Source organism: Diceros bicornis, chromosome 30 (assembly GCF_020826845.1).
Source record: "Diceros bicornis minor isolate mBicDic1 chromosome 30, mDicBic1.mat.cur, whole genome shotgun sequence".
Taxonomy (NCBI): Eukaryota; Metazoa; Chordata; class Mammalia; order Perissodactyla; family Rhinocerotidae; genus Diceros; species Diceros bicornis.
Genome location: NC_080769.1, coordinates 15,204,080 through 15,229,883, shown reverse-complemented (window position 1 = coordinate 15,229,883; position 25,804 = coordinate 15,204,080). Strand labels below are relative to the sequence as shown.

The following is a 25,804-nucleotide window of genomic DNA, read 5'->3' as shown; positions in this document are numbered from 1 at the left end:
TGGGGCTTTGGGGGAGAAAAAGAAGGAGGATTGGCAATAGATGTTAGCTCAGAGCCGGTTTTCCTCAGCAAAAAGAGGAGGATTAGCATGGATGTTAGCTCAGGGCTCATCTTCCTCACACACACAAAAAAATGTTGGTACTATTAATATACTAATGATTAATGTATTTGTTTATTAATTTATTCATAAGTGATACTTTATAGGTTGTATAATCAAGCACCCCTAGATTCAGTTCCCTCACTCCACACTCAAATTTACACTATGTGCTTTGCAAGATTCCACATTTTCCTGCGTTGGGATCATAGAAGTCCTTCTGGTGGTGTCAGCCATCTCTGAGGTCAGATACGGCCTCTGGCGTTTAGTTTACGTGTGGTCACACAATACTTTTCACTCTCACTCTCACTCTCTCGCTCTCACTCTGATCCTGGGGACTTCTCTGAGCTCCAAAGAGAAGCAGGAGGCAGGCTGGCAGGGTGGAGGGAAACGGAAGCCATGTACCCCGTGGTTAGCGTACCCCGCTACTGCTGTTACAGGTAGTGGTGAGGATGGGCACCCTGAACTCAGGAGCCACCCCAAATCTGACTATTGAAGAAGCAGTGCATGTTTCAGTTACTTTCTGCATCAGATGTGTTAGGTCTCTGCCTCTGGACCTGTCACTAAGGAAAGCCACTGCCACCTTGCGCCTTCCTTTCCATGTCTGAAAAGGCCTTATGCTGGTAAGCACATGGAAACCCTCTTCAGGCTGAGCACGGACACATTCTTAAGAGAATGGCTTGGCTGCAGAGGTTACATGCAGGCAAGCAGGTTACAGGATAGAAACTCAGCAAATGCCTTTTGCAGAGACACCCATGCACTCTCTATCCGTGATCTCAGGTGACTGCCAGTTAAGAATCAGACTTGAAGCAGAAACATCCAAGGCTGAAGTCACCCAGGGGGCAGAGGTCAAGGATTGCCCTGCACGCTGATAGCATCATGGGAACAGTCTGGTTCCCCTGGCTCCAGGAAAGAGGTGGATTGTGCATCTTCCCCATCAACTTTTTCAGGCTGGTTAAAGAGTGGCCTTGATGGTTTTCAATGGAGATTCAGTCTCTCCTGGGAGATGGAAAAACAGAGGATTTGGCAGAGGGCTTAAGGGTGGGTGGGGTGGGTAACTGTCATCCAGCGGTGTCAGTTATTTCTGAGACCTGGTTCCCAGCACCCATTATTTTGATGATCCCTTGCTGCCCATGTGTTATAACAAGGTGAATTATCCAGTGCATGGTGCTGTAGTAGAGACCCATGTGCTCACATGTGCATCGTGGTCATTTGGAATAGAGCTCTTCGAATGATTTTATTTTTTATTTTTTGTGGCTTCTAAGTATCACCGGAAAACGCTCCACTTCCTTTCAGAGTTCTATCAACATGTTCCTTGCCTCAGAAGCTCCCTGCCTTCTGTGGCTTGAGCAGCATCTTCTCCTGTTGACATTTGTTTCACCAAAGTTATTGTGAGCCCTCTTCTTCACTCGTTGCTGCGTGGTGGCTGACACTCCCTCTCCATGTTTGTGCTTCTCACAGGTTTGAATATTGGCAGCGGTACATTCAGGACAAAGACAACTAACAAAATCGCTTCGGAAGCTAGTTTTTCATCTAGTGAAGGAAGTCGTTTGTCAAGGTAAAGTCGTGAAAGCCTGTCTAAATAGCGGCAACACGATGAGAAATGTCGCTACGCAATGAATTAAACTCCGGCCGCGTGTTCTTTTGTTTTGTGACTTGATGGAAGGTTATGGTTTGGGGTTTTGTTTATCTAAAATAACAGTTGAAACTTTAGTCTACCTTTGAAAATATTTGCACCAGAGTCAAGTATTGTTTTGCAGCTGTTGTTTCCTTGGTTTAAGACTCAATTGACACCTCAGTGAACCACGAATTAGCGTCTACAGCTGCTCACAGTAGGGCTGCTTAGAGACCACACAATGGAGGGTGTCGGAAAAGGGCAGAGAGAAAAATGTCAGGCCTTAAAGGAAATAAAGTGGCCTGTTTCTTCTTTCTGAGATGGCTGATACATATACTAGCAATTTCTGGTTATTTGTTTTTGTATTCCTATTTCTTACCAAGTACTTGAGCTAAATTATTCTTTCCTTTCCTGATACTTTCTTCCTTATTTTCCATAAAGGACAAAATATATTTTTTCAGTTTTGTTAAACAGTAGCACTTCTTGTAAGTTTTTCAAGCAATGATAAGTGAGTTGTGTGCGAGATTTGTCATCAACATAAAATACTGATCAGGCAAGGGCACTGAGTCACTGGGGAAGAATTTATAGATGGGAATGGAAGCAGTCACCTGCTGAAATACCTCCCTTGTTGCTTTGGGCTAAATATCATTTAAAACAGCCCAAGTCTCCTTTAGTAATAGCATTTCTCATTAAAAAGATGTCCTTTAGATGACTGCATTCCATTTGAATTAGTTGCTTGCCCCTGATGAAATTTTAAAGCAGGAACTTTACATTTCTCATGTTCCTTAATTTTGATGATGAAGTTTAACTTATTTATTCATTTATTTAGGTGCTTCTGCTTTTGGTGTCAGATCTAAGAGTCCATTGCCAAATACAAGGTCATGAAGATTTATGCCTGTGTGTTCTTCTAAGTGTTTTATAGTTTTAGCTCTTCAATTGAAGTGTATGATCCATTTTGAGTAAACTTTTGCTTATGGGATAAGGTTAGGGTCTAACTTCATTCTTTTGCATATAGCTATTCAATTGTCACAGCACCATGGGCACTCTTGTGAAAAATCAGTTGACCATAGGTGTATAGGTTTATTTCTGGTCTTTCAGTTCTGTTCCATTGATCTGTATGTTTGTCCTTGTACCAGTACCACACTGTCTTGACAACTGTTGCTTTGTAGTAACTTTTGCAATTGGGAAGTATGAGTCTTACACTATTTATTCTTCTTTTTCAGAATTGTTTTGTTAGCTGTAGCTTGTTGCCTTAGAATTCCGTATGAATTTAGAATCAACTTCAGAGTATAAGTTTTGCATTTCTTTGGTTAATTTATTCCTGGTTTTGGATACTATTGTGAATGGAATTGTTTTCTTAATTTTACTTTTGGGTTTTTCAATGCAAATGTATAGAAATTCAATTGGGTTTTGTATATTGATCTTGTATCCTGCAACCTTGCTGAACTCATTTATTACTTCTAATAGTTTTTTGGTAGACTCCTTAGGATTTTCTATATACAGGATCACTTCATGCAAATAGAGATAGTTTTACCTCCTCCTTTCCGATATAGATGCCTTTTATTTCTTTTTCTTGCCTAAATGCCCTGGTTAGAACCTCGGCTACAATTTAGAATAGAAATGGCAAGAGTGGAAATCTTTGTCTTGTTCCTAATCTTAAAGGGAAACCATCCAGTATGTCACCATTAAGTATGATGTTAACTGGAGATTTTTTGTAGATGCCCTTTATATTGAGGAACTTCCCTTCTGTTCCTAGTTTATTGAGTTTTTTTTAAATCATGAAAGCGTGTTGGATTTTGTCAAATGCTTTTTCCTACATCTGCTGAGTTGGTCTTGTGATTTTTTGTTTTTCATTCTATTTGTATGATGTATTACATTAATTGTTTTTGGACGTTAAACCAACTTTGCATCCCTAGGATAAATCCCACTTGGTCATGGTGTATAATTCTCTTTATATATTGCTAGATTCAGTTAGCTAGTATTTTGTTGAGGACTTTTACATCCATATTGGTAAGAGATATTAGTCTGTAGTTTTGTTTTCTTTTTTTTTTTGGTGAGGAAGATTAGCCCTGAGCTAACATCCGTTGCCAATCTTCCTCTTCTTGCAGAGGACGATTGGCCCTGGGGTAACATCCGTGCCCATCTTCCTCTATTTATTTTTTTTTAATATGGGACACCGCCATAGCATGGCTTGACAAGCGGTCCATCAGTCCATACCCGGGATCCAAACCTGTGAACCCTGGGCCGCCACAGTGGAGCGTGCAAACTTAATCTCTACGCCACCAGGCTGGCCCCTGTAGTTTTGCTTTCTTGTGACATCTTTGTCTGACTTTGGTATCGGGGTAATATTAGCCCCATAAAATGTAGTGGAAAGTGTTTCTTCCTCTTCTTTTTTTTTTTTTTTTGTAAGAATTGGTGTTAATTCTTCCTTGAGTGTTTGGTAGATTTCAGCGGTGAAACCATTTATGCCTGGGCTTTTCTTTGTGCATAGTTTGTGGATTACTGATTCAATCTCTTCACTTATTATAGGTTTATTCAGATTATCTTGAGTCATTTTTGTAGTTTGTGTTTTTCTAGTAATTTGTGTATTTCATTTAAGTTATCTAATTTGTGTACTATTATTCATAGTATTTGTTTATAATCCTTTTTGTTTCTGTAAGGTTGGTAATCTTGTCCTGTCTTTTTTTTTTTTTCCTTCAGTTTTGTCTTTTTTTTAATTGATGTTTTAATAGTTTTTAACATTGTGAAATTTTGGGTTGTACATGTTTGTTTGTCCATCACCATATATATGTCTCCCTTCAACCCTTGTGCCCACCCCCCACCCCCATTGCCCCTGGTAACCACAATACAGTTTTCTCTGTCCATGTGTTGGTTTATATTCCACATATGAATGAGATCATACAGTGTTTGTCTTTCTCTTTCTGGCTTCCTTCATTTAACATAATACCCTCCAGGCCCATCCATGTTGTTGCAAATGGGACGATTTTGTCTTTTTTTATGGCTGAGTAGTATTCCATTGTATATATACACCACATTTTCTTGATCCAGTCATCAGTCGAGGGACACTTAGGTTGCTTCCACTTCTTGCTATGGTGAATAGTGCTGCAATGAACATAGGGGTGCATAAGGCCCTTGGGATTTTTGATTTCAGATTCGTTGGATAGATTCCCAGTAGTGGGATGGCTGGATCATAGGGCATCTCTATTTTTAATTCTTTGAGGAATCTCCATACCGTTCTCCATAGAGGCTGCACCAGTTTGCATTCCCACCAGCTGTGTACGAGGGTTCCTGTTTCTCCACATCCTCTCCAGTGTTTGTTGTTTCTTGGCTTGGTGATTATAGCCATTCTAACGGGCGTGAGGTGATATCTTAGTGTTGTTTTCTCTCTTTTGTTTTTGATTCAAGTAATTTGAATCTTCTCTCTTTTTCTTGGTCAGACTGGACAGAGGTTTGTCAATTGTGTTGATCTCTTCAAAGAACCAGCGTTTTCTGATTTCCCTTTAGATTTCTTCTTCGACTCATTGGTTATTCATGAATGTGTTGTTTAATTCCCACATATTTATGAATTTGCCAGATTTATTCCTACTATTGATTTCTAATTTTATTTTATTATGGTTGGAGAACATACTTTGTATTATTTTTCTGCTTTTAAATTTATTGGGGTTTGTTCTATAGCCCAACATTTGATCTGTTCTGGAGAATGTTCCCTATGTACTTGAGAATGTATATTCTGTTGTTGGATGGAGTGCTCTGTAGAAGTCTGTTAGATCTGGTTGGTTTGTAGTGTTGTTCAAGTCGTCTATTTCCTTGTTGATCTTCTGTCTAATTGTTCTATACATTATTGAAAGTGGGGTATTGAAGTCTCCAACTATTGTTGAATTGTCTGTTTTCATTTCTATTAAAAGTTTCATGTATTTCAATGCTCCATTAATAGATGCATATATGTTTTTAATTGTTACGTCTTGAACTATTGACCATTTCATCATTATAAAATGTCACTGTCTCTAGTATTCTTGTTTTAAAGTCTATTTTGTCTGATGTTAGTCCAGCCAATCCAGCTTTCTTGTGGTTGCTGTTTGCATGATATTTGTCCCCATCTATTTACTTTCAGTGTTTTTGTCTCTGTGACTCTCGTGTGTCTCCTGTAGACAACATATAGTTGGATCATGTTTTTTTTAAATCCAATCTAACAATCTTTCCCTTTTGATTGTTCAATCTATTCACATTTAATGTTACTGATATAGTTGGATTTACATCGGCCATTTTAGTTTTTGTTTTCTATATGTATTTTCTAATGTAGCATTTTAATTTCATTAGTGATCTTTTTTTTAGTTTTTTTTTGGAATTTTTTTACGTAATTGCTCTAGGGTTTACTATACACGTCTCATCAGCTTTAGATTTGTACTAGCTGAATTTGGGTAATATGTAGAACCTTTACTGCTATGCAGCTTGATTCCCATTTTCCCTTTTTTTTTTGGTATTGTTGTTATATGTATTATATCTGTTAATGTTACAAACTCAACATTGCATTGTTATAATTATCATTTTACCATCTGCAGTCATTTCCTTAGCTCATTGCAACTTTGCTTCCATCCACCTCCTTTTGGGCTGTTACTAGGAAATATATTACACTTATATTAAATTGTGCGTTTTAAGCCATGATACGTTGTGTGATATTATTTTATACAATTGGTTTTTAAATCAGTTAAGAATAGAAAGGATAAAAAATATGTATAATTACCTTTACTGGGGTCACTTGTTTTCAGCCTGAAGAACTTTCTTTAGTATTTCTTGTAAATCAGGTCTACTAGCAATGAATTCTCTCAATTTTTGTTTATCTGGCAAAGTCTTTATTTTTTCTTCATTTTTCAACAGTACCTTTCCTGAATATAGAATTCTTAGTTAAGAGTTTTTTCCTTCAGCACTTTATATGTGCTATCCCACTGCCTTCTGGCCTCCATTGTTTTGTCCCAAACTAGCGTGGGACAAAAGGAGAATTTACTGGCTCATAGAATTAAAGAATAGGTTTACCAACCAAACTGCAGGAAGAGGGATTTAGCTGTACTCAAAAACCACTGGAACCAGGGACTTAAATCTGCTTCTCTCACTGCGGACTGGCAGCAAGTCCCATTCTCTTTCAGCTTTCAGCTATCTGGGAGGGACTGCCTTACCACCTTCCTATGGTTCTCAGTTCAAAAATGCTGGGCAAGGACTCTCAATGGCCCAATTTGCCCAGCTGTTCAATCACCTACCTTGTGTGTGGTCTTACAAGAACACAGCACCTCCTAGGGGAACCAAATACTTGATGAGGAGGGCCTGTTTCCAGAAGAAATGAGGGACTTCACAATAGACATAATACTCCGGAATAGTTCTGGCTGTCCTTAAGTAAAACATGGGCTAACCATTTCTCTTAATTTCCACACCAGCAGTTTAAACAGTTTAAAGAAGTTTAAAGTGGCATCAGACCACAGAGGAAGGGGCAGTAAATATTTGCACACCAGGTAGCACGGAGAAATACTTTCATAAAGGCCTCTTGAGGTGAGCCTTGAGGACTGAGCGTGAGATGTCAAGCCAAGAAGGGATTCCATGGAGAAACACTTTCAGGCTTGAACAAATGGACATAAATCTCTCTTCTTCCAGATCTCTTTGTATATGCTTAACAAAAGGATTTGAAGCCATCAGAAAATAAAGGATAAAAGCATCCTGTTAGTGTAAGGACAGAGCAGTAAATGATCTTGACTTGGACTGAAACACAGCAGTATGAATAAGCAAGTAACTTAACCCCTTTACAGCTCGGCTTTCTCATCTGTTACATGAAGATGATAATATGTAACACTCTCAGAAGGTTCACGTGACAATTAAATGAGATAATCCCTTAGCCAAAGCTTTAGTACGTGGTAAGCGCTCAAATAAATGCTGGAGAGAGATATCAGCAATTGTTTTATACTCATAAATGTAGCTGGAAGGTTGAATTAGATGCTAAATGCCGGCTAGATCCCATTTTATAACTAAAAGGAGTTACGCAAACCAGCCATCATTCGTGTAAAATACCTAAAAATATTCCTTTTCATAGTCCAAGTACGAACTGTGGCACAAAACCGGGAGAAACCAGGACATAGAAATAATGAATGTGTTTAGATGCTTTGATTCTACTCTGCATTGAGATGGGTGAGAAAAAGGAGGTGATCAAACCGGCAAGGAAGACCTACCTCCCCGGGCGCCTGCGGAGCACGGGGATCCCGCCCCAGTGGAACCCGAGGGCTGGGGAAGCAAGACGCCGGCGCAGCCCGGGATTCCCCGCGACTCACATGAGGTCGACCTCGGGCTTCAGGGCTGGCACCACTGAAAGCTAACGCCGCAAGCGAGGCCAGCCGCAGCCCCCACCACCCGGTCAGCCGTAGAACCCCGAATCCGACAACCAGCCCGGCCCGGAGGCTCCTTCCCGGCTTCCCCTGCGGCGGCGGCGCCGTGACATCACTTCCCGTCCACGGCGCGCACGTGGGAGGAAGTCCCGGTGCCGCGGCTGCCGCTCCCGCCTGTCTGTCTGGTTACGTTCGTCGAGGGCCGCGCCGCTGCTATGGGAGGCCCGGCTTTCTCTCGCTGGCTCAGCCGCAAGTCCCCGTCCATCATTGTCGACTGCGTGGAAGAGAAGGTGAGGAGGTGCGTGGCGGCAAGCCCGGAGCCCCAGCGCGTCTAGGCCGCGGCCCTCGGGACCCGCCGCCTGTCCCCGGGGTGCCGCGCCGGGGCCCGCGCTGCTCTGTCGGCCCCGCGGGCGGCCGCGGCCCGACGCGGGTTGGTCGCCAACACTCGTTTTCGGGGCCCTGGGAGAGCAGCCTCGGCGGGGCGAGGGCCGAGCGGGGTCTGTGCTCGCTGGAGGGCTGCTCCTCCTCTGCCCGCTTTTTCCGGCCCGGAAGGCCCCGCCCGCGGCTGTGTTTCCTCTCGGCGCAGCGCGTTTCGGGTTTCAGAACAGGCTCGAAGGTGTTGGGCTGCGCACGCCTGCTCCGCTGAGTTAGCTGGGGAGCGAGGCGCACGTGTTGATCCCAGCCTCTCACAACCTTGTGAAGTCACCCCCCGCGGCGAGCTTTTTGTTGTTTACTGCCCGTGCTCGAAAGGTTTTCTCCTGGTGTGAAAGGACTGTTGTTGCTGTTTTAGATCCTACGGTGAAAGCAGCATCTTAGAAACGTCTAGGACGAGACAGAAGTCTCATAAGTGCCCCCTTCTCTAGGTGCCCCGACTGCTGGACAGAAGGCTTGTTGAAATTTTCAGAATTCCTGGATGCACTTAAATACTTGGTTGGTTGGTTGTTAATGTATGTGTCGACTTCTGGCCATTATTGAGTTTTCTCTTTATCGTTCCGTGATCCCGTCCGAGTTCGATTTTGTGCTTGGAATTTCTGGATTGGGAAGGTTCAGCGGCGCTTCATGCCCCTCGCCCCTTCGTTTTTGAAGGAAGTGCCCGTCAGTCACAGTGAACTGCATTCTTTTGCTGAGGTTGGTGAGATCTTGATTTTTACTTAGCTCCTATCCAGGAGGAACCGAAAGCCTGGTTTTGACGGCAGTTTCAGTATTCCTTGTGTTTTTCCCAAAGAGAAACTGTTAAACTGAATGCTGGTTTCCTTTGTTTTTAAAACTTCCATCAAACTTGACTTGCATCTCATCCCATTTCTACTCTGTAGAGATAACCATTTTTAACTGTTTTGGTTCTGTCTCTAGATATCATGATTATGCCTGATTTATTGGTTTTGGATCTATCTATTGAATTCTAGCTATGATGGAAGAGGATTGCGTCACTTACGCGGCATCCCCTGCCCCATTCCTAATAGTAAATCACTGTCTTTATTTCTTCTCTTGGTAAGCTTTATAAGTTTGAGTAATGTGTCTTTTTTATTACATTTTCTATTTAAAGTATCCCTTGACTTCTCACTTTCTAAGGTTAGGTATTAGCTTTTCTACCTCTGCTGCTCTTACTCTTCACCCCAAGCTTGCCAGCTGTACTTTTGCCTTGTTGGCATCCCAAATTAAATTGTCAGGGCTTTGGCTATATATGGGATTGTTTTAAAAGCTGAAAAATCAAATAGTATTGTAAATTCTTGTCACTTTCCAGATTCAAGTTATGCTGTGATACTGTTTCTTTTCTTGTGCTACTTTTGTCTTTTTCTTGGTGTTCTCTTTCTGTTTTCCTCTTTATACGGTTCCACATCCAAACTCGCTGTTTTATTAGGTATTCTATCAAGTCCTCTTTCTTCTTGGAGACTCCTTCTTGAGGTCTTTATTTCTGTTGCTGTCACACCTGGTTCTTTAGGCTTGCTGGAAAGCTGCTTCCTGAGATTTTTAAAAATTCCTTTCTTCAGTTGAGGGTACTATTTTCTGATCATCTTTCTTGGCCTAAATCCTTCCTTGGTTTTTATTCTCAATTGAATTCTTAAGAAATGCCGTGCAGGGTGTGAGTTTTCTGAATCTGTTCTACTCTTGTACACGTGAGTGGTCATTAGCTAGGCATCAAGTTCGAGTTTTCAAGTTAGTTTCCCTCAAATCTTTGAAAGTGCTGTTCTTTTGACTTATGTCATCCAGTATTTTTGATGAGTTTTTTTTTTTTTTGGTGAGGAAGATCGGCCCTGAGCTAACATCTGCCAATCCTCCCCTTTTTTGCTAAGGAAGACTGGCCCTGGGCTAACATCGTTGCCCATCTTCCTCCACTTTATATGGGACACTGCCACAGCATGGCTTGCCAAGCGGTGCGTCGGTGCCCGCCCGGGGTCCAAACCGGCGAACCCCGGGCCGCCGCAGCGGAGTGCTAGCACTTAACTGGTTGCACCACCGGGCCGGCCCTGTGATGAGAAGTTGAATGTTAATGTGATTTATTTATTTAACTGATACTTATGTAGTATTTAACACATACCAGGCACTGTTCTAGGCACTTTATAGATTAATTTATTAAATTGTCATAACAACCACATGACTACTACTCCTTACTATTATTACTATTACAGATGAGAAAACTGAAGCACAGAGGGGTTAAGTAACATACTCAGGGTCACTTGGCTAATACATGGCAGAGCCATTGTCAAAATCAGGAAGGCCATGCGCTTAATTTCTATGTTCTGCTTTCGTTCTTTTGTAGTTGATCTATTTTTCTTTCTGAATGTTTTCAAGATCTTTATCCTCGGTAGTGTAAGTGTTCATGATTGTGTACTTAGGTATAGATTCTTTTAAAATTTCAGTTTATTTTGATCGGTGCTTGGCTGACTCTGAGGCTGAGGACTTGTGTTATTCAGTTCTAGGGAATGCTCCTTGATTGTTTCTTGACCTCCTTTTTCACTGCCCTCTCTGAACTCTGGATCCTGGTCCTCCTAGGCTGATTTATTTTTCTTTCGTCTCTCTGTTCTCCCCCTCCTCTCGCAGCTTTATTGAGGTATTATTGACCTACAACAAACTGCACATATTTAAAGTGTACAGTTTAATACATTTTGAGATATGTGTACATCCATGAAACCATCACCATAATCAAGATAATGAGCGTCACCTCTAAAACATTCCTTCTGGCCCTTTGTTATTCCTCCCTACAACTGTGTGCTGCCTGTCGTTAGTCAACCACTGATTTATTTCTGACTCTGTAGATAAGTTTTCATTTTCTACAATTTTATATACATGGAATTATATAATATGTACTCTTTGTTTTACCTGGCTCAGTTACTTTCATTCAGAATAATTATTTTGAAATTCGCCCATGTTCTTCCATATATCAATAGTTCATTTCTTGTTATTTTTGAGTAGTAGTCTGTGTTGTGCATGTATCACATTTTGTTTGTTCCTTCACCTGATTGAGGAACATTTGGATTGTTTCCAGTTTTGGGCTATTAAACAAAACACTTCTGTGAACATTGGTGTACAAGTCTTTCTGTGGACATGTGCTTTCATTTCTTTAGAGAAAATACTCAGGAGTGAAATGGTTGAATTTTGTGGTAGGTGTGTGATTAGTTAAAAACTTGCCAAGCTGTTTTCCAAAGTGGTTGTACGATTTTACATTGCCGCCAGCATGTGTGCAGGCTGTAGTTGCTCCACTCCCTCTCCAGCACTTAGTCTGGTTAGTCTTTTTGAGTTTTAGCCGTTCTAGTCTAGTGTTATCTCGTTGTCGTTTTAATTTTCATTTGCCTGATGACAGATGATGTTGACCATCTTTTCAGGTGCTCATTTGCGTGCTGTATATCTTCTCGAGCAAGGTGTCTATTCAGATCTTTTGCTCATTTTTTTTTTTTTTTTTTTTTTTTTTGTGAGGAGATCAGCCCTGAGCTAACATCCGCCAATCCTCCTCTTTTTGCTGAGGAAGACGGCCCTGGGCTAACATCGGTGCCCATCCTCCTCCACTTTACATGGGACGCCGCCACAGCATGGCTCACCAAGCAGTGCGTCGGTGCGCGCCCGGGATCCGAACCAGCGAACCCCGGGCCGCCGCAGCGGAGCGCGCGCACTTAACCGCTTGCGCCACCGGGCCGACCCCTTTTGCTCATTTTTAAGTTGGGTAGTTTGTCTTATTGAATTGTAGAGTTTCTTACGTGTTGATATATCTTTTGCAGGTATTTTCTCCTACTCTGTGGCTTACCTTTTTACTTCTTACCAGTGCACAGAACAGAAGTTTTTAATTTTAATGAAGTCTGTTTTATATATATTTTTTTATATTTCCGCTCTTTGTATTGTATTTAACGATCTTTGCCAAAGCCAAGGTCACTACGATTCTCTCTTGTGTTTTCTTAGAGATGTTTTATAGTTTTAATTCATCCCATGGTTTCTGTTTTAAGTTTTTTAATATGATGAATTACATTGATTTTGAAATGTTAAACTCGCCTTGCATTCCTTGGGTAAATCCCACTTGGTCATGGTATATTATTTTTATATACTGTTGGATTCAATTTGCTAAAGATTTCTTCATTTACATTTTTACATTTATGTTCAAAAAGGATATTTGTCTGTAGTGTTCTTGAAATGTCTTTGTCTAGTTTTAGTTTTTGAGTAACCTTGGCCTCAGATTGAGCTGCGCGGTATATACCCTCCCCAGTTTTCTGGAAGGGTGTGTCTAGAATTGGTGTTATTTCTTGCTTAAATATTTGGTAGAATTCACCAGTGAAGCTTTCTGGGCCTGAAGTTTTGGGGGAAGGTTTTTGTCTACAAATTCAATTTCTTTAGTAGATATAGAGCTGTTCAGATTATCTATTTCTTTTTGAATGAGCTGTTGTAATTTTTAACTTTCACAGGTTTTGTCCATTTCATCTGAGTAGTCAAATGTGTTGACAAAAGTTGTTCATAGTATTCCTTATTATCCTTTTACTATTGATAGAAAATGTGGTGATGTCACCTCTCTTATTTCTGATACTAATTTTGTCTTTTCTCTTTTGTTCCATTAATAGTCTGGTTAGACTGATCTCAGAGAACTAGCTTTTGGTTTCATTGATTTTTCTCTGTTGTTTCTCTGTTTTCTTTTTCATCAACTTCTGCTCTTATTTGTTTCTTATGCTCACTTTGTGTTTAGCTTGCGTTTCTTGTCCTTATTTCTTAAGGTGGGAACTTAGGTCATTGCTTTGGTACATTGCATTTTCTCTAATAAAGGTGTTGAGTGCCATAAACAGCCTTCTAGATACTGTTTCAACTCTATGCCACAAATAATGACATGTTGTGTTTTCATTTTCATTCAGTAACAAATATTTCCTGATATCCTCTTTGACTTCTTCTTTGGCCCATTGCTTATTTAGAAGAGTATTATTTAATTTTCAAATATTTGGGGGATTTTCCAGACTTTTTTTCTGTTATTGATTTCTAATTTAGTTCCCCTGTCAGAGAACATGCTTTGCATAATTTGAATCTTTTAAAAGCTTATCTGATTTGTTGTATGTCCCAGGATATGGTCTTGGTAAATGTTTCATTTTGACTTTAAAAAGATATATGTGCTGCTGTTATTGGGTGGAGTGTTCTATAAATGTTATCACGTTTGTTGATAGGATATGAAAGACTTGAACAACATTTACTGATTTTCTGTCTCCTTGTTCTGTCAATTATTGGTAGGGGTGTGGAAATCTCCTATTATAATTTTTTGGATTTGTTTGTTTCTTCTTTTAGTTCCATTGTTTTTTGCTCCTTGCATTTTGAAGCTCTTTTATTAGGTACATAAATGCTTAGGATTGTTATGTCTTCTTGATGAATGTACTCCTTTATCGTTATAAAGTGGCCCTCTTTATCCCTGGTAATATTCTTTGCTCTGAAGTCTACTTTGTCCAATATTAATGTAGCCAGATCTTTTGACTAGTGCTAGCATGGTCTATTTCCATCCTTTTACTTTTAGCCTGTTTGTGTCTTTATATTTAAAGTGTTTGTTTTTGTAGGCAACATACACTTGGGTCTTGCTTTTTTATAGTTTGATGATCTCTGCCCTTTTTTTTTTTATTGTGGCAAAATATATGTAACATAAAAATTGCCATTTTAACCATTATAAGGTTTAGAATTCAGTGACATTAAGTACATTTACAATATTGTGAAACCATTGTGACTCTTCATTTCTGTAACTTTTTCATCATCCTAAACAGAAACTCTATACCCATTACACAATAATTCCCCGTTCTCCCTTCTCCCCTACCTTCTGTCTTATGAATTTGCCTATTCTAGGTACCTAAGATGAGTGGAGTCATATAGTATTTGGCATTTTGTGTCTGGCTTATTTCACTTAGCATGTTTTCTAGTTTCATCCATGTTTAGCATATATCAGAGTTTCATTCCTCTTTAAGGTTGAATAATATCCCATTGTATGTGTTTATCACATTTTGTTTGGACACTTGGGTTATTTTTACCTTTTGACTGTTGTGAATAATGCTGCTATGATCATTGGTGGACAAGTATCTGTATGCCACATCAGTGCTTTGGGTGTATACCTGTGAGTGATTCCTGCTTTCATTTCTTTGGGTATATACCTATGAGTGGAATTGCAACATCATATGGTAATTCCGTGTTTATCTTTTTGAGGAACTGCCACACTGTTTTCACAATCTCTGCCTTGTAATTGGGGCATTTAGAACATTTACGTTGAATGTGATTATTGATATGGTTAGATTTAAATCTATCATCTTACTGTTTGTTTTCTGTCTCATCTGTTTTTTGTTTCCCTTCTCCATTTTTTCTTCTTTTGGTGTAAGTATTTTTTATGATCTCGTTTTATCTCTTTTTTTAGCCTTTTAACTATTAATTCATTCAACCATCAATTTCTTCACTTTGTGTCCTTGGCTCATACAGTCCTCCATTCGTTAGCTTTCTGATCTTGGGAAAATGACTTAAACTCTCCTAAACTCTAAAGAACTGGAGCTTCTTGCATTACACCACACTGCTCCCTACCATCTCTATCCTCTGGTCATTTCTGTATGAGAGCTGAAGTAAGGCAGAGTGTCACCTTGTTTGACCTCAACTGGAACGTGTGTGTTGATAGACTGAAATTTTTCACTGCTCTGCTCATGTTTGCGAATGACCATGAGAATGCTGCAAATACTGATTTGGGATTCCAAAAAAATTTTAGTGAGTAGGTGAATTCACAAATATGGAACTTGTAAATAATGAAGATCAGCTATATATGTACCACATAGGGTGGTTGTGTGGATTAAATCAATTAATACAAGTTAAGTTCTTCAAACAAAGCCTTACACAGACTCATTTGATGTTTCAGAAATTTATTTGGTAAGTGAGTTTTTAGTAGTTTGTATGTCCAGGTATAAGTGAGGATATTTTTATGTCTAATTTTTGGTGACATTGCATAGTGTAGAATTGTGCTCTTTTCATGTGGTGAAATCCAGGTTTCCTACCCTGCTTTTTTCCTGTCACTCGTCTACTTCATTTAGTCCTTTTTTTTTTTTTTTTTTTTTTTTTTGCAAACATGCAGGCATGGCTTTAAGGGCAGGAAGGATTAATGATGAACAAAAGCGATGTTGCTCTCTGACCCTACATTCTGCTTTCTTCACTATGATGTTTTTTTTTGGAGCTGGCTACTACATTTTTTAGGCAGCTTTATTGAGATATGATTCACATACCATACAATTCACCCATTTAAAGTTTATAATTCAGTGGTTTTTTAAAATATATTCACAGATGTGTGTAACCATCACCACAGTAAATTTTAGAATATTTTCATCACCTCAAAAAGAAGCCTGAACCCTTCAGCTACCATCCCTTTATCCCCTGACCCTGTTTACCCCATCCCTAAGCAACCACTAAGTTACTTTTTTGTCTCTATAGATTTCCCTATTCTGACTTTCCTAGGAATAAAATCATATAGTATATGGGTTTTTTTTTGGCTGGCCTCTTTCACTTAGCATTATATTTTCAAGGTACATTTATGTTGTAGCATATGTCAGTATCTCATTCTTTTTTATGACCAAATAATGTTTCATTGTGTGGATATACCACATTTTGTTTATCTGTTTGTGTGTCTTTGGACATTTGGGTTGTTTCCACCTTTTGACTATTATGAGTGATGCTGTTACATTCATGTACAAGTTTCTGTGTGGACATGTTTCCATTTGTTGGATATATACCTAGGAGTAGAATTGCTGGGTTACATGGTAGCTCTATGTTTAATTATTTGAGAAACTGCCAGACTATTTTCCAAAGTGGCTGCAACATTTTACATTCCTGTGGCAGTGTTTGAGGGTTCCAGTTTCTCCACATTCTCACTAACACTTGTTATCTAACTTTTTTAATTTTAGCCATTCTAGTGGGTATGAAGTGGTATCTTATTGTGGTTTTGATTTGCGTTTCCCTTATGACTAATGATACTGAGCATCTTTTCATGTGCTTATTGGCCATTTGTATATCTTCTTTGGAGAAATATCTGTTCAGATTCTTTGCCTATTTTCTATTGGGTTGTCTTTTTATTACTGAATTGTAAGAAGTTTTTTTGGGGGAGGAGGTGGGGAAGATCAGCCCTGAGCTAACTTCTGTTGCCAATCCTTCTCTTCTTGCTGAGGAAGATTGGCCCTGGGCTCACACCCGTGCCCGTCTTCCTCTACTTTATATGGACGCAGCCACAGCATGACTTGATAGGCAGTACGTTGGTCTGTGCCTGGGATCAGAACCCATGAACCCTGGGCCACCAAAGTGGAGCGCGCGAACTTAACTGCTACACCACCGGGCTGGCCCCAAGAGCTTTTTAATATATGTTCCGAATACAAGTTCCTCATTACATATATGATTTGCAGATATTTTTTCCCATTCTAGATTGTCTTTCCACTTTCTTGATAGTGTCTTTTCAAGCATAAAAGTTCTTAATTTTGATGATGACGTTTAACTTATTTATTCATTTATTTAGTTGCTTCTGCTTTTGGTGTCAGATCTAAGAGTCCATTGCCAAATACAAGGTCACGAAGATTTATGCCTGTGTGTTCTTCTAAGTGTTTTATAGTTTTAGCTCTTCAATTGAAGTGTATGATCCATTTTGAGTAAACTTTTGCTTATGGGATAAGGTTAGGGTCTAACTTCATTCTTTTGCATATAGCTATTCAATTGTCACAGCACCATTGGCACCCTTGTGAAAAATCAGTTGACCACAGGTGTATAGGTTTATTTCTGGTCTTTCAGTTCTGTTCCATTGATCTGTATGTTTGTCCTTGTACCAGTACCACACTGTCTTGACAACTGTTGCTTTGTAGTAACTTTTGCAATCGGGAAGTATGAGTCTTACACTATTTATTCTTCTTTTTCAGAATTGTTTTGTTAGTTGTAGCTTGTTGCCTTAGAATTCCGTATGAATTTAGAATCAACTTCAGAGTATGAGTTTTGCATTTCTTTGGTTAATTTATTCCTGGTTTTGGATACTATTGTGAATGGAATTGTTTTCTTAATTTTACTTTTGGGCTTTTCAATGCAAATGTATAGAAATTAAATTGGGTTTTGTATATTGATCTTGTATCCTGCAACCTTGCTGAACTCATTTATTACTTCTAATAGTTTTTTGGTAGACTCCTTAGGGTTTTCTATATACAGGATCACTTCATGCGAATAGAGATAGTTTTACCTCCTCCTTTCCGATATAGATGCCTTTTATTTCTTTTTCTTGCCTAATTGCCCTGGTTAGAACCTCCGCTACAATTTAGAATAGAAATGGCAAGAGTGGAAATCATTGTCTTGTTCCTAATCTTAAAGGGAAACCATCCAGTATGTCACCATTAAGTATGATGTTAACTGGAGATTTTTTGTAGATGCCCTTTATATTGAGGAACTTCCCTTCTGTTCCTAGTTTGAGTTTTTTTTTTAAATCGTGAAAGCGTGTTGAATTTTGTCAAATGCTTTTTCCTACATCTGCTGAGATGGTCTTGTGATTTTTTGTTTTTCATTCTATTTGTATGATGTATTACATTAATTATTTTTGGATGTTAAACCAACTTTGCATCCCTAGGATAAATCCCACTTGGTCATGGTGTATAATTCTTTTTATATATTGCTAGATTCAGTTTGCTAGTATTTTGTTGAGGACTTTTACATCCATGTTCGTAAGAGATATTAGTCTGTAGTTTTGTTTTCTTTTTTTTTTTTTGGTGAGGAAGATTAGCCCTGAGCTAACATCCGTTGCCAGTCTTCCTCTTCTTGCGGAGGAAGATTGGCCCTGGGGTAACATCCGTGCCCGTCTTCCTCTATTTATTTTTTTTATATGGGACACCGCCATAGCATGGCTTGACAAACGGTACATCAGTCCATACCCGGGATCCAAACCTGTGAACCCTGGGCCGCCACAGTGGAGCGTGCAAACTTAATCTCTACGCCACCAGGCTGGCCCCTGTAGTTTTGCTTTCTTGTGACATCTTTGTCTGATTTTGGTATAGGGGTAATATTACACCCATAAAATGTGGTGGAAAGTGTTTCTTCCTCTTCTTTTTTTTTTTTTGTAAGAATTGCTGTTAATTCTTCCTTGAGTGTTTGGTAGATTTCAGCGGTGAAACCATTTAGGCCTGGGCTTTTCTTTGTGCATAGTTTGTGGATTACTGATTCAATCTCTTCACTTATTATAGGTTTATTCAGATTATCTTGAGTCATTTTTGTAGTTTGTGTTTTTCTAGTAATTTGTGTATTTCCTCTAAGTTATCTAATTTGTGTACTATTATTCATAGTATTTGTTTATAATCCTTTTTGATTCTGTAAGGTTGGTAATCTTGTCCTCTCTTTTTTTTTTTTCCTTCAGTTTTGTCTTTTTTTTTTATTGATGTTTTAATAGTTTTTAACATTGTGAAATTTTGGGTTGTACATGTTTGTTTGTCCATCACCATATATATGTCTCCCTTCACCCCTTGTGCCCACCCCCCACCCCCCACCCCCATTGCCCCTGGTAACCACATACAGTTTTCTCTGTCCATGTGTTGGTTTATATTCCACATATGAGTGAGATCATACAGTGTTTGTCTTTCTCTTTCTGGCTTCCTTCATTTAACATAATACCCTCCAGGCCCATCCATGTTGTTGCAAATGGGACGATTTTGTCTTTTTTTATGGCTGAGTAGTATTCCATTGTATATATATACCACATTTTCTTGATCCAGTCATCAGTCGAGGGACACTTAGGTTGCTTCCACTTCTTGGCTATGGTGAATAATGCTGCAATGAACATAGGGGTGCATAAGGCCCTTGGGATTGTTGAGTTCAGGTTCGTTGGATAGATTCCCAGTAGTGGGATAGCTGGATCATAGGGCATCTCTATTTTTAATTCTTTGAGGAATCTCCATACCGTTTTCCATAGAGGCTGCACCAGTTTGCATTCCCACCAGCTGTGTATGAGGGTATTGAAGTCTCCAACTATTGTTGAATTGTCTGTTTTCATTTCTGTTAAAAGTTTCATGTATTTCAATGCTCCATTAATAGATGCATGTATGTTTTTAATTGTTGTCTTGAAATGTTGACTATTTCATCATTATAAAATGTCACTGTCTCTAGTATTCTTGTTTTAAAGTCTGTGTTGTCTGATGTTAGTGCAGCCACTCCAGATTTCTTGTGGTTGCTGTTTGCATGATATTCTTCCTCATCCATTTACTTTCAGTGTTTTTGTCTCTGTGACTCTCGTGTGTCTCCTGTAGACAACATATGGTTGGATCGTGTTTTTTTAAATCCCATCTAACAATCTTTCCCTTTTGATTGTTCAATCTATTCACGTTTAATGTTACTGATAGAGTTGGATTTACATCTGCCATTTTAGTTTTTGTTTTCTATATGTATTTTCTAATGTAGCATTTTAATTTCATTAGTGATCTTTTTTTTAGTTTTTTTTTTTGAATTTTTTTAAGTCATTGCTGTGGGGTTTACTATACACATCTCATCAGCTTTAGATTTGTACTAGCTGAATTTTGGTAATATGCAGAACCTTTACTGCTATGCAGCTTGATTCCCATTTTCCCTTTTTTTTTGGTATTGTTGTTATATGTATTATATCTGTTAATGTTACAAACTCAACATTGCATTGTTATAATTATCATTTTACCATCTGCAGTCATTTCCTTAGCTCATTGCAACTTTGCTTCCATCCACCTCCTTTTGGGCTGTTATAGGAAATACATTACACTTACATTAAATTGTGCGTTTTAAGCCATGATACATTGTGTGATATTATTTTATACAATTGGTTTTTAAATCAGTTAAGAATAGAAAGGATAAACCATATGTATAATTACCTTTCCTGGGGTCACTTGTTTTCAGCCTGAAGAACTTTCTTTAGTATTTCTTGTAAATCAGGTCTATTAGCAATGAATTCTCTCAATTTTTATCTAGCAAAGGCTTTATTTTTTCTTCATTTTTGAACAGTACCTTTCCTGAATATAGAATTCTTAGTTAACGTTTTTTCCTTCAGCACTTTCTATGTGCTATCGCACTGCCTTCTGGCCTCCCCTGTTTCTGCTGGAAGCCAGCTGTCAGTCTTATTGGGTTTCCTTGTAAGTGACTCATCATTTTTCCTCTTGATTCTTTTAAACATTTTTCTCCTTGTCTTTTACCTCCAGCATTTTTTACTCTGATGTGTCTGTTTGTGGGTCTCTTTGTGTTTATCTTACTTGGAGTTCTTAGAGCTTCCTGCATGTATAAGTTATTGTTTTTTAATAAATTTGGGAAGTTTGGGGTTATTATTTCCTTGAATATTTTTTCTGCTCCTTTCTCTCCTCTCTTTTCAGTACTCCAGTTCTGTGTATGTTCGTGCATTTAATTGGTCCCGTATTTCTATCAGGCTCTGTTTATTTTTCTTCATTCTTATTTCTCTCTGCTCTTCAGCTTGCATAAATTCTATTAATGTATCTAAGTTTGCTAATTCTTTCGCCAATTCAAATGTACTGTCAAGCCCCTCTAGTTGAATTTTTTATTTCAGTTACTGTAGTTTTCAACTCCAGAATTTCCACTTGTTTCTTTTTTGTAATTTTTATCTTTGTTGATATTCTCTATTTGATATAAATTGTCATCATAACTTCTTTTATGTACATCTCTTTAGTTCTATGAACATACTTATAATAGCTGCTTTAAACTCTGTTCTGTTAAATCTAACATCTGGATGCTCTCACAGGCAGTTTCTGTTGCCTGCCTTTTACCCAGTGTATGGGTCATACTTTTCTGTTTTTCTACATGCCTGGTAGTTTTTTGCTATAAATAGGACATTTTAGATAACATATTGTAGCAACTCTGGGTGTTGGCCCCCCACCCCCAGTCTCTTTCAGGGCTTGTTACTGTTGTTTGTTTATATACCAGCTGGATTATTTTAGTGAGATGTATTTCTTCCTCACTGTGTTAGACCTCTGATATTGCTTCTCTGGGTGGTGCAGTTTGGGGCCTGCCCAAAGCCACCCTAGGATGACAGGTACAGGTAGGACTCTCTCCCACTCTTGCCCTCATTACACCCAGCAGTTAACCTCCACTAATTGTGGCCCATTGCTGTGTTGTTCTCAGCAGTGCCCTGGGGCATGAATTCCTCTACAGACTAATCCAGTCAAATAGTGGCTCCTGCCGGGGATTAGTTTCTGAGGTTAATGTTTGGTACTTGTACGAACCCCAAGAGCTGTCTTCCCAGCTGTCTTATTCCCTAGTTCTCTCCTACAAACTAGCTGGCCTATAGTCTGGGCTGTATCTTCATTAGATCAAGGATTCTCTTCCCACTTGCTTTTCACCACAACTTGCACTGTTCTTGAGAGTGTCTTTAGGTTGAAACTTTTTCATGCTCTGTTGTATTGTCAATGCTGAATTTACTTAGGTTTTTTGTGACTAGATTGCTGTCTTCCTCTAGGACCGTTTCCAAGGGCTTTAACTGGTTTTATTTTAAAAAAAAATTCACTAGTTTCCCCGAGAAGCAGGTGAGCAGAGCTACTCACGCTGTCATGCTGGAAGTTGATCTCTCCAGTGTTATCTTGTGTCTTAGAGAGCGAGGATCAATTTCACACGTTTTACATGTTTTGTGTCCTCTGTAGCACTGGCTGTAGTCCTTGACGCACATTATAAATGTTCAGTAAATTCATGTTGAATCTAGTGAAATTATAATCAATCAGTCTAACATATTGGTTAAGATCCCAGCTCTGATTCAAACTGCTGGGTCCCTTGGCAGTAGTGTGACTTTGGAGAAGCCACTTAATCCCTCTAAGCATTTGTGTTCTCATTTATAAGTGGGCTACTCTGTACCTCACAGGGTTCTTGTGAGGCGAGAGGGGAATAATCCATGAGTAGAATCCCTTAGAACAGTGCCTATCACATTTTAAGTGCTTTGTAAATGTGAGTGATAATTAATAGTCTTTGTTGACTAACACGGTATAAAAATGAGGACCTAAGATACATACTACTTGAAAAAATACTAATCACTAAAGATGTTAAAATTTTCTATTTGGCAACTGTATCGGTATTTATGGCCTGAATTTTTAACCAAAATGCTGCAATTTGAAATTTTCCTTAGCCTTTTGACCATTTCTCCCCAAAATATCACCCATGTTTTGCAGTTCTTGAGTTCCAAGCTGCTTTAAGGGAAATCTAAAACCCAATGCTGTAGTTTGGCATCTGACTTCCAGTAGTGAGAACTCAGTGTTACAGTGGAACCTCAGGCGTGATTCATGGTTTTCTAATGCTGCTGTTAAATACTGTGCAGGCTCACACAAAAATGCATACGCTTAGCTGTCACTGACAGGAGTGGCTTCAGCTTTACGTTTGAGGAGCCGGAAGCCTTATTATAAGATTGGAAGAGGAAGGTGGTGGAAACTCATTTTGGGGGTTTATTTCAAAACCTGTGGAGTGTGTTTTTATACAGACTCACTATTTGCATGTTTGTACCATCTTTAATTCTTTAAATATCTTCTTTTTTTTTTTTTTAACAGTTTTATTTATTTATTTTTTTGTGAGGAAGATCAGCCCTGAGCTAACATCCGTGCTAATCCTCCTCTTTTTGCTGAGGTAGACCGGCTCTGAGCTAACATCTATTGTCAATCCTCCTTTTTTTTTTTTTCCCCCAAAGCCCCAGTAGATGGTTGTATGTCATAGTTGCACATCCTTCTAGTTGCTGTATGTGGGACGTGGCCTCAGCACGGCCGGAGAAGCGGTGCGTCGGTGCTCGCCCGGGATCCGAACCCCGGCCGCCGGTAGTGGAGCGCGCGCACTTAACCGCTGAGCCATGGGGCCGGCCCTTAAATATCTTCTTTATCTTGATTCCTTGGCATCTTTGTGTACAAATAGGATAATTTCCCACCTGCCTATTAGGGATAAATAGATCCCTCCCTTTTTCCGTGAAGTGGAGGAGAAGTGGGATTGCTGCTTGGCGGAACTGCTGGACGGCCAGCCCTCTGGGCAGATGTGCGCCCTGTTGCTCTGGGGAACTGCTAGAGAGCCAGCGTACTGCGCTGCTTTTCCTACTCAAGCGCTCGTGTTTTCTGGGACTCCTGTCTCCAGTTGCCTGCTGCACGTGGGACCTGAGGGGGTGAGAGGAGAGTGCAGGGGTTGACCCACCTGGCTCTTCCTGCTGCTGGTGGTGATGGATCATCCAGAGACTATCCCTTGAGCCCCCTCTCTGGGCCTGGAGCCTTCTTGTGTTCTCCCACTTCTCGGCTGCCGAACTCCTCTCTGCCTGTTTTAGGCTGTGTGCTCCATCTTGTCAGATCTAGTTTTCCACATTTCAGGCATCCCTCATGGTTTCTCAGCCGCAGAGGGTTCTTCTGGTATTCCAGTACAGTTATGCAGTTGTGATTATTTGTTTGTTTTTAGTCTTTCATGTGGTCTTGGAGTAAAAAGGGAAGGCTGTAGTGTGTGCTCAGTTTATCATCTGGTAAATCCAAGAGATAGTGAAAAGTTCTTTGAAATGAATTGTTTTTAGGGTTCAGAGTGGCTCTCCTTTTAGCTGCCCTTTGATTGAGGATCTCTTTAATGCAGCAGGAGACACGTTGGCTTGTGTTTGGCAAGGCTCTTGAGGAGTGAGTTCCTTTGGTGAGCATCAAAATCTTCTCTTGAAGAAAGAATCTCTAAGTTTACGTAATTAATGTGTTGACTATATCTACAGTAACTCCTGAGAGGAAAGTATGTTCAGTTTTCTTATTGGGAATGCCTGGAGCTCTTTTCTCAAAGTTAGGACCTCCCCATGCACCCTTCCCCGTGCTATACTTTCTAGGTAGTGGAAGTAGAAATTCTCATGTAGCTATACGCAACATCCGTGAAGAGCTACAATGTGCCTAGTGGTGTGCTAGGCGCTAGGGCCGAGGTTAGCAAGCCAGTGTACAGTTTTTGTAAATAAAGTTTTACTGAAACACAGCCATACCCATTCATGTCTGTATTCTTTATGGTTGCTTTCACTCTACAAAGGCAGATATGAGTTGTTGCAACTAAGGTCATATGGCCAACAAGTCTAAAATACTAACTATCTGGCTTCCTGGGGAGCATAAATAAAGTGGGTGTGGATTCTCCTGAGTCTGGTGTCTATTTGGTGCAGGAGAGAGGAAAATGTGGACTTTGGAGTGTAGAGGTTAGTTGGATAGGCAGAGAGCCTCCTGCCTTCATAGAATTTGTTTTGTTATGTTTGGGGGTCATCAGGTTATCTTTTTCAATAGACCCCCCAAAAATTGACCTCCTGCTTTCCTTACCAGTTATCCCATTCACTGCTTCTGATTGAACCCCTCTTTCCTGATTCATAGCACGGAGGTATGGAACACTGTCTGATAGCTTCTTCCCTATTCTTCCCTTAAATCTCTTTGATATCCTTTTCTCCCAATTATAAATCCAAACTGAAGCTCAATCTCATTCCTTTCCCTCTCTCTCAAAGATAACCACTGTCCTGAAATTGGTGTTTATCATTCCTTTGCTTTTCTAATTTTGCTTTCATTGCGTATGTATTCATCCCTGAACAATACCTAATATTCTTTTGTCTGTGTGATGACTTTGGATAAGTGGTGTCCTGTATGTGTTCTTCTGCAGCTTGCTTTTTTGTCTTAGCAATATATTTGTGACCATCCAGCTCTATTTCTTTGAATCTCACTTCTATTTGATATTCTACTATATGGACATATCACAGTTTATTAATCCATTCTTTGGGCTCTTTTTTTTCCCTAATTAAGTTGACCGTTTATTTATCTATTTTTAATAGCTTTATTGAGATATAATTTATATACCGTAAAGTTCACCCATTTAAAGTGAACAATTCAGTGGTTTTTAGTATATATACAGAGTTGTACAACAATCACTATTATCTAATTTTAGGACATTTACATCACTCCCAAGAGAAATGTTGTACCCACTTGTGGTTACTTCCTATCTCCCTTCCCTTTCCTCTACCCTCAGATTAAAGCTAATCCATTTCTGTCTCTATAGGTTTGTCTATTCTGGATCATATAAATGGAATCTTTTGTGGTCTTTCATGACTGGCTTTCACTTAGAATGTTTTTGAGGTTCATCCATGATATAGCATGTACATAGTGGGCTTTTAAATTGTTCACAGTTTTTTGCTGTTACAAATGATGCTTTGCATGTGTTGGGGAACTATTATTTTTTAAGTGACTTTTACTATTAGTAACAGTAAAAGCCTATCTCATATTCTTATTATCTGCTGAAGCTCTGGGAGAAAAAGACAAAGAAAGGTAATGTTTATCACAAAAGT

At 39.3% G+C, this 25,804-nt stretch overlaps 1 long non-coding RNA gene across 1 annotated transcript in view; it reads left to right on the top strand.

The window, feature by feature from the left end:
• The window catches only part of LOC131394501 (uncharacterized), a 41,689-nt gene that overhangs the window by 14,948 nt on the left and 937 nt on the right, over positions 1 to 25,804 (top strand). The window contains exon 3 of the long non-coding RNA XR_009216157.1: positions 1,555 to 1,651. This is a non-coding gene — a long non-coding RNA (uncharacterized LOC131394501). The remainder of the gene's footprint in view (positions 1 to 1,554; positions 1,652 to 25,804) is intronic.